This window comes from Cupressus sempervirens, chromosome 8, assembly GCF_028749045.1.
Source record: "Cupressus sempervirens isolate cs-2001-9-10 chromosome 8, ASM2874904v1, whole genome shotgun sequence".
Classification (NCBI taxonomy): domain Eukaryota; kingdom Viridiplantae; phylum Streptophyta; class Pinopsida; order Cupressales; family Cupressaceae; genus Cupressus; species Cupressus sempervirens.
Genome location: NC_143125.1, coordinates 735,083,379 through 735,092,946, shown reverse-complemented (window position 1 = coordinate 735,092,946; position 9,568 = coordinate 735,083,379). Strand labels below are relative to the sequence as shown.

The window sequence follows — 9,568 nt, the reverse complement described above, 5'->3', positions numbered from 1 at the left end:
GATCAAAAATGCCATTCAAGAACAAACACACACACACACACCATACACATGCAAGTATGGGGTAAGTGTCCATAAGAAAACACATGTGATAATAAACCATCTAACTAATCAATAACTAAAAATAATGTAATAATCATCATGCATACATGAAATGTAGAGTCTAAGTACTCTCATCACATAGCAACTGAATCCATAGCACAATATTTGATATTCTCAAAACAATGTTGCTAACCATCAGCATAAAAATAGCCCTAAAAGAGTTCAACAATGATAACAAAAATGTGACCTAGAGGCAGGCACTACAAGAGCCTGGTATGAAAGATTACATAACTATCTAATATAGATTGGCCTTCAAAGAACAAATGATAATAGTAGTCTGTAAATCAAGAAAGGATGAGAAAAGAAGATTGTGTTGGCAAAAATATTTGTGGATGATACTCTATTTACAGGAAATGATGACCTATGCAAAGCATTTTTAGAACAAATTAACAAAGATTTTGAGATGTCCATGTTTGGTGTGATAAAATTCTTCATTGGATTATAGATACAACGGAACAAAAATAATATCTATATCACTCAATCTACTTATTTCAAAGAGATACTCAAGAAGTCTAGGATGGAAGATTCAAAACCAAGTGGAACCCCCATGTGTACTAGACTAAAGCTTACCAAAGATGATGACTCCAAAGAAGTAGATTAGACCTTATATAGATCAATGATTGGAAAATTATAGTATGTAGTTCATAGAAGGCCTAATATTACCTTGGAAATTGGAATAGTGACAAGATTCTTGGCAAAACCCAATGAAAGACACATGATGTCAATCAAAAGAATCTTGAAATATCTAAAAGGTACTGAAGACTATGGGTTATGGTACAAACTTGGAGTGAATATAGACCTAAAAGTTTTTACTGATGCTGATTGGGTAGGAAATCTTAATGATAGAACAAGTACTAGTGGTGGAGCTTTCTTTCTTGGTAAAAGGTTGGTATCTTGGACAATCAAGAGGTAAAACCCCACATCCCAATTCATAGCAGAAGAAAAATATGTGGCAGCAGTAGTAAACTATTCTAACATTGTTTGGTTCAAACAATTGCTAGAAGGAATGAAGGCTGAAATCAAAGAGCAAGTAGTCATGTATTGTGATAACACTGATGTAATTAACTTATTAAAGAACCCAGTGATGCATTCCAACACAAAGAACATTGCTATAAAATATTACTTCGTCAAAGAATTGGTGTAGGAAAAAGAAATTAGATTGGAATATGTTCAATCAAAACAATAAATTGCAAACATATTCACCAAGCCATTACCTAAGGATGCATTCCTATATCTAAGAGGTAAGCTAGGGGTCATTCCACTATCTGAAGATCACTAAATGAAAATTAGTAATGCATCAACAAGAACCAAGTTGAAGATCAATCAGTTGATGCAAATTAGTCAAGAGAATATTGCATATGAATCAGTACTCAAGGTACATTGATACTAATTTGACATGTGTTGTGTAGGCATACTTCTAGTTCCCCAATTTTAAATTTCCGAATCAGCCCCATCGTGTAAATCCTTGGTTGTAGGATTTAACTTGTAAGAAGATAGTACTCAAAGAATGTACTAAACTTGAACCTTGATCCATAAAGTTCAGAAGTTCATTTTCAAATGAGCAAAGCTTGAGATATAGTTCATATATCATGGCACTTAGTTTGGAATCAAATTTAATGTTCTAATTTTGACTTACAGTTTCAAAGAATATGAGCACAAGTTACTATTTAGATAATGATATCACTAGTATGAAGGTTTCGTTTGAACTTTAGAATTTACCATTTCAAAGGTTTATGCAGAAGTAATGGTTCGAGGAAAGCCTATAGTTCAGGTTCAAAGTGCAGATTTCAAAATGTAGTTTCAATTCAAGTTTAAGAAGATAGATTCAGAGGTCAAATTGGAGAATTTGGAGGCACACCATTACAACTTTAAAGTTTGGGGATTTCCCATTGTGTTTACTATTTTGTTTTCTCAATATACCTACAAAGTCTTCAATGAATACTCTAAGAGCACATTGTATTTTACTGCACAAGAATCAACCTTCTAGATGCAAAATGTATATATGAAGAAAAGCAAGTGAATGTTTTCTTATGTAGTGGTGGTATATAGTATAAATATTTGCTATAACTACAATAAAGATCAATTCCAGCTATGAAATGATAATTTGTCATATGTAAACTCTATAGAAGATCTAACTTTCTAATTGTCAATTTGTGGTAGGCAGGTAGAAGTGCAAATGATGGCTTCATACATTATCTTTGTGGAAGTGATTCAAGAATTTTTAGATGTTATAGGTTTATTTCCCAGTACAAAAGACCCACTAGTGTCTAAAATTATCAAGGACTCTTTTACTCTTGCAATCAAGCCTTCTATTACTGTAATCATTAGTGTCTGTGAATTGCTTGAATGCCCCATTTGCACCATATTTATGTATCCTCCCATTTACCAATGTCCAAATGGGCATGCACTATGTTTTCCATGCAAATCCAGAGTAAATAACTTAAGCCCTATATGCCAAAATGAGCTCGGTAATATTATATGCCTAGCTCTTGAAAAGGTTGTAGCTTCTCTTGAATTTCCTTGTGAGTATTAGAAATATGGTTGTAGTAGAAATTTTCCTTACTATTTTAAAGCAAAACATGAATCAAAATTCCATTTTAGGCCATATAAATGTCCATATGTAGGTCATGAATGTACTGTATCTGGCAGTAAACCTTCTCTAGTGGCCCATTTGAGGGACTTACATAAAGTAGATATGCACCATGGTACTATTTTCAACCACTAATATGTGAATTCAAATCCAAATCTGGTTGAGAATGCTACTTGGAAGTTAATGGTTCTCAATTGCTTTGGACAATACTTTTGTCTACATTTTGAAGAGTTCAAACTTGGAATAGCTCCAGTATACATAGCTATAGTCATTGACACACAATGTTGGTACATCTAATCACCAAATTCGTCCTTGAGCAGAGAACCCATGTCCATGTGAAGATGATTATGCTCTGGTCATACACAATACAAATTACACAAATGCATTAAATTTTTTTGTAAAGCCACTAGTGGAGGAATCATGTAATAATGCCCATGGGTTACTAATTAGGAACAACACGAGTGCCAAAGGTATAAGTGGGAACCTCATATGGAAAAAAAAACATATGATGCACTCGTTCACTTTGAGAGAAAGTTTTTTCTTACACAATGAAAGATTTTCCCCCAAAATCCAAGTGCCCATACAAAAATATGGCCTACAGTTGATCATTAAATTTATGAATTAAGAATTCTTATGATAAAGAAAAACATGAGGATGGTTTAGACTTATGTCAAACATGCAGCCAAATCTATGCATACTGGAGCTACAGAGAACCTTAGCACCGAGTGGCATGGAGATTATGATCAAAGTGTTTGACCAAATGCCAATGGTCCCCATTGGGTGGTCAAGTCAAAGCATTAACTTTTCATAGCTACCCAATATAAAAGAAGATCTCAATAATGAGATGAGAGAAAAGTTTCAGGAATATGCCTTACACCCACAACTAGTGAAGACATGATCGTGATGAAGAAAGAGGTGGCAGGGTAGTACTCAATTGAAACCAATTGGCATTCATAGAGATTTATAAACCATGTGGAAAAGAGATCTATGTTCGTGGATGAGTCTCATAGAATAGTTTAGGAAATCTTATAGTTATCCATCTGTATTCTAGAGACATTTGTATTACACATAATCACTTAGATGGGGTTCTAATTGAATATGGAAAGTCAAGAAAAGATATATAAGACAAACCCAACCATAGCTAACCTCATGAGCTATCAATTGTGGATAGTTTAGAATATTTAGATTAAAAGAAAATACATCTGGACATTTCTAATGGCTTGTATTGTGTACACATAGAAAACATGTAAAGGTCACTCATTGTATGTATTGAAGGTGGCTCAATATTAATGACTCTATGACATTAACCTGAGGCATCACCATTATAACATTAGTATCAAAAATAAGAAGGCACCCCAAGATCTTCATATTGATTCCTAGTTAGAAGCTTCACACCAATGCCAAACACCAACATAGATGTATTGATTATTCTCCATATACTAGTCCAACATTAAAGTTGCAAATGATCAAATTTAAAAGATTTAAAAAGAGAATTTGAAAAGACAAATAGGAAAAGGAGAATTAGAAAGAAACAGTAATGGAACCAAAGGTCACCATGGGAGAACCAAATGGTTGTGAAGGAGATTATTTATTGTTATGTTTATCTAGGAAGAGGGCTTCTTCTTTTTTGCAAAAACTAGGTATTGCTAGAGTAGAGGGAAGACGGTATTTTTTTATGTATTTAATTTCATGTATTTTGGGGATTTTATATTCTAATTTTTCTAATTGATTTGCCAAAAGGATTGTGAGAGAATAAAGTTAGAGTATTCTTATTTGCAGTGTTCAATACAAAAGAGGTCTTATTCTGAATCAAAGTATTTGGTTATTACTTTTTTTATTATAATCAATCGAAGCATGATTGTATTTAGTTTTGAACACTTTCTTACATCTTGAGTCAAATTGTGAATGGGTTGTAGATCACAATATTTTTAATTGTTCCTGTTGCAATGATTAGGACATTTAATCTTCCTTTCATTTCTTTTTAATTGTATTTACATTTATAGTATTCATTTCTACATTACCAATGCTGGGAATCCATATGAAGTGTCGGTTCTTGGAGTTGGCTAGGTTTAGGGTTAAGTTCACTATCTGAGTTAGTTTAGTCTAGGGCTAGCTTAGTTTTCCCTCTTCCATTCTCAGGTTAAGAACATACCCAATTAGTTTAGGAACAAACAAGATTCATTGAATATCATTCGATAAGGCAGTTGTACCTTTCAATTAAGAGGAAATCTGTCAACCTAATGATAGATTATCTAACTATTGGTATCAGGTTGTTCTGTAAAATTTGGACATTTGAGAGTTAAATTGAGAAGAAAAAATCTATTTACCTATATGTTGTCAAAGAGGGAGAAGTTTACTATCATATCTTTTTGAGATTTATTTTTCTTATTCCAAGAAAGAGAAAGTTATGCAATTCCTTCATAGAGGGAGATTACAGCAATAAAGGAGAAACTTTTGGTGTAAAATCAAAGAGGGAGAAACTTTTTGTTAGAGGGAGTCTTGTTCTCAAATTTCATTGTGTTATGACATGTTGTGTTGCCATCAATACCAAAGAAGGAGATTGTTGGGTACAATTGTTTAATTGTGTGTTGTCTTTGATGTTCCAAAAATGTCATATCAAATGATAGTCAGTACATACCAAGTTCACTTGGTTAGTGAGATAGTTTTCCTTGTCTAGTGAGCATTCTAAATTTACTCTATACAAAGGCAGAGTCTACCGAGTGCACTTAGTTACCAATGTATTTTTACAAGTTCATAGTGTTAACCAAGGCTCTGCTGGTTAACACTAAAAATCATCTCAAAACTAGTTTTTACCAAGCAGGGTTGGCTAATGAAGGATTTTATTATTTTGGCATATGAAGCTTAATTATTTTAAGTATTGGTTCTAGCCAACTATGGTAATGAATATTGGTCATCCTAATTTTTATTTGAGCCAACTTGACAACCTAGATGATATAAATGTAAGGTCAAGTTGAGATTTCAAGTCTGTGTGCAAGTGTGTTGATTGAATTAAAAAGAGAAAAGAGTGTAAGAGAACTTGAAGGATAAGCAGGTATCCTTGTGGATTAGAAAAGTAACATTCAATAAAGAAGGATCAAGTATAAGAAGAATAGAGATCTGGGATTAGTAATTCAGTTGCATCACAATCAGGTCATTTCACTGTTACTCTCTAACCATTGTAGTAGTGATCTAAAATCTCTTAACTGAGTTGATTTAATAACCAATTGTAAACCCTCTAACAACGTGAAAAATCCATTGAATTTTTTTAAGACCTTTTACAAGGCCACTCCTAATAGAGTGATTAAATCCTCTAACAGGGTCACACCTAACAGTGTTTTTTGGAACCTTTAACCAAGTTGGCTCCTAACAAGGTTCACTTAGGAATAGTGAAAAATAGTAGCTAGTTACATAGCTTGTTTTTCCCATATTGGGTTTCCACATTAAATTCTAGTGTCTCATGTGTTCATTTCTTTTCTCTCATGCATGCAAATTAAGGTTAAGTAATTATTGATAACATCTTAAGGATAATTGAGTACAAAGTTACAACAATTTATGCTTGTTTACCGAGCATCAACAGTAATCATTTTTATCAGTCCGAATTTTAAGTTGACATCTAAGGGATCTAGGATTTATTTTAGTGTAACTAAATCACTCTCAGCCCCACCCCTCAGTTACTCCTTTTATATTTCCAATAGTATCTGAAAAAAAATCTCCAACCTTAAATCATTAAAAAATTGAGTATGGTTGAAAGGGATGAGAGACTATTACCAAAAATGACTTATGATGTAGAATAAATAAGCAAGAAAGTTAAATGATCTTATGTTGAATTGATTCCATATAAAAAATGTGATTGCAAGTTTCATTATTACTTTAGAATAGCCATGGTAGTAACCTAAGTGAAGAAAATTTTGAATACAAAATTATTGGGAAGCGGCAACTTGTATTTCATGATATGTTATCATTGATTCACTACTATTGGCCATATTCCTATTGTACTATTTTACCAAAGGATTAGATGTCCAAAATTGACTAATTCCCAAAATAGATGAGTCTATAGTCAAATAATTTAGCTTGGTACACACATGCTATAGAGAGTATGAAGTTGTGATTCTAGAAATCAGTAGTAGACATCCCATCATGGTAAACATGATCTTTGCAAATTTTCAAATTTCTTCCAATTTATGGGATAAAACATAGTAGTTCGAAAGAATTATTTGGTATACCTACTAAATTGGTTTGGATCTTTAATTTAATGATAAATTATGATAGGGAAAATATTCAAGAAAATCAAATTCAACTACCAAGAACTGATTTGATATTTTGATCAATTTTTTTCCATGAAGGTTGTAAATATTTCATTTTCCCACTTTAGGTTGATAGAGTTATTGTTTTGGGTTTGTGATATAGTATTGATTGAATATAAGAATTATGTTGATGGTATCAAAAAAAATTCTAATGATACCCAAATTAAAGGATAAAGGGTTATGGCTAATCTGTAGAAAATTATCCACAGACTAATTACAACTATTTTTGCATGGACGATGCTACTAATTAATTCAGCGTGGGACTCTACATTTATATTTTTTATATAAATTATATATAAGACTTCATGTATTTTGGTTATGTGTTTTAGAAGTGTTCTCTAAAATGTAAGTTCAACTAGAGGAGTATTTCCAAATATTTTACTTATACCTTTAATAGGGTAGTTAATATAATTTTTTTCACAACTAAATATAGTGTGGCCAATTTCATCTTAGAGATTTTATAAAATTGTAAAAGTAAAATGATTATTTTATAATTTCCTTTAGCGATTATATATAGTAGGCATTATAAATGCTTTAATATTCAATTAATAGAGATGTGAAAATAAAATATTTAAGATTAATGATAGCCATATTAAACAAAAAAGAAATAATTTTCACAAATAATTTTTGATATTAGAAGAAGTTTAACAACTTTAGTAAGTTTTTATGCAAGAGCCTACAACGCACCAGTAAATTGTGAATCTCTCATTGGAGAGGTCTTGGGTTTGAATCTACTTGCAATCAACAAATAATAATAATGATAAATTACTTAGGTTTTGGTCATTTACCTATCAAAAAAAAAAAAAAAACTTTAGGAGGATTTTGATGAAATCATCTAGCAATATATAGACTTAAATATTGAGTACACGTAATGGTGTTGACAAATATAATGCTCACATCATAGAATTCGTGGAAAAATTGAATGAGGGAGAAAAATTCATTGGAAATTTTGAAGAAGAACTTAAGGCAAAAAAAATATAAGAGCAAAGATATTGGTGGGAAACTATCACATGAACCAAATAAAGTTTGCACCCTCTAATGATAAGAAGAATATAAGGACTATAAGGATGTTGTGATAGAGATGGATGACCTAACCAACAAGAGGGAAGGAAGTTTTTGTTGGATAGTGTTGTCCTTGATGTCACACAAAATGTCATATCAGTCTTTAATCTCAGTTAACCGAGTTCAGACAATGATAACCGAGTTCACTCGGTCATCGAAGAAAATAAAACAGATAGTGATAACCGAGTCATCGAAGAAAATAAAACAAACAGTAATAACCGAGCTCACTCAGTCATCGAAGGAAAGACAGAAAAGTCAGTTTTCACCGAGCTCACTCGGTCATCGAAGGAAAGATGGAGAAGTCAGTTTTCACCGAGCTCACTCGGTCATCGAAGGAAAGATGGAGAAGTCAATTTTCACCGAGTTATTCCAACAGTCAGTCATCGGCTGAAAAAAGGTGTAAAAACAAGTGAAGAACAAGAGAAGCAAGGATGCGAAAGAAAATACTTGGATAAGAGGAGACTGAGTGAATCCTAATGAAGGATTAAAGGAGCTGTAAAGTTGTATTTGATCAGTAAGGATCCAATCAAGCTGAACAGAGATCTGTAATCAGCAAAAGATAAGTTGCATATTATTTAGGTCACTTCATTGTTGCTTTATAACCTTTGCAGAAATGAATCCAAATCTCTTAACAAAGTTGGTTTAACAGCCATTTTGTAAATCCTCTAACAAGGTGACAATTCAGTTGAATTGTTCTAAAGACCTCTAGCAAGGCCACTTCTAATAGAGTGTTTAAATCCTCTAACAGGGTCACATCTAATAGTGTGTTTTTGTAACCTTTAACAGGATTGGCTAATAATAGGGCTCACTTCAGAAGAGTGAAAAATAGTAACTAGTTACATTGGTGGTTTTTCCCATATTGGGTTTCCACGTTAAATTTGGTGTCTCTAGTGTTTGAGTTTGTTGAATTTTTTTGATATCAGTTCTTAATGATTGTTATTATTTTCTGCAATATCAAGTTTCAGTAATCTGTAAAATAGATCAAACTTTTAGACATCTAAGGGACTGTGAAATGTTTTTGAAGTAACTGATTCACCCCCTCCCCCTCTCAGTTACTTCATTCTCATTTCCAAAAATTGGTATCAGAGCTTTTGGTACTTGCAGGAGAAGATTTCAAGGATCTAAGCAAAAGATCAGGATGTCTTACAAAAGAGAAATTCCAAAACTTAATAGAGATAACTTCTCAGCATGGCAAGGACTGATGAAACTTCATCTGGCTACTGTTGGTGATACTGGACTGAAATACCTTGAAGAAAAATATGAAGAACCTTCTGGCACACTGTCAGTCAATGATATTGCTGAAAAGAAAACTCACAACAACATGATGATAGACATAGCATCTGCTCTCAGCTATGAAGAATTTGATGACATTAAGGACTGCAAAACCGCCTTTGACATGTGGAACAAGCTAAAAGAAATCTATGGAGGGGATGACAATGTGAGAAGAGCAAAAGTAGAAAGTCTAAGAGGACAATTTGATCAAATGAGGATGAGAGAGGATGAAAACATTGCA

The 9,568-nt window shown here is 32.7% G+C and overlaps 1 pseudogene; it reads left to right on the top strand.

Annotated features, from left to right (window-relative positions):
• The first annotated feature begins 2,275 nt into the window (after nucleotides 1-2,275).
• LOC149544525 (E3 ubiquitin-protein ligase DIS1 pseudogene) lies at nucleotides 2,276-2,986 on the top strand (annotated as a pseudogene).
• The last annotated feature ends 6,582 nt before the right edge of the window (nucleotides 2,987-9,568 follow it).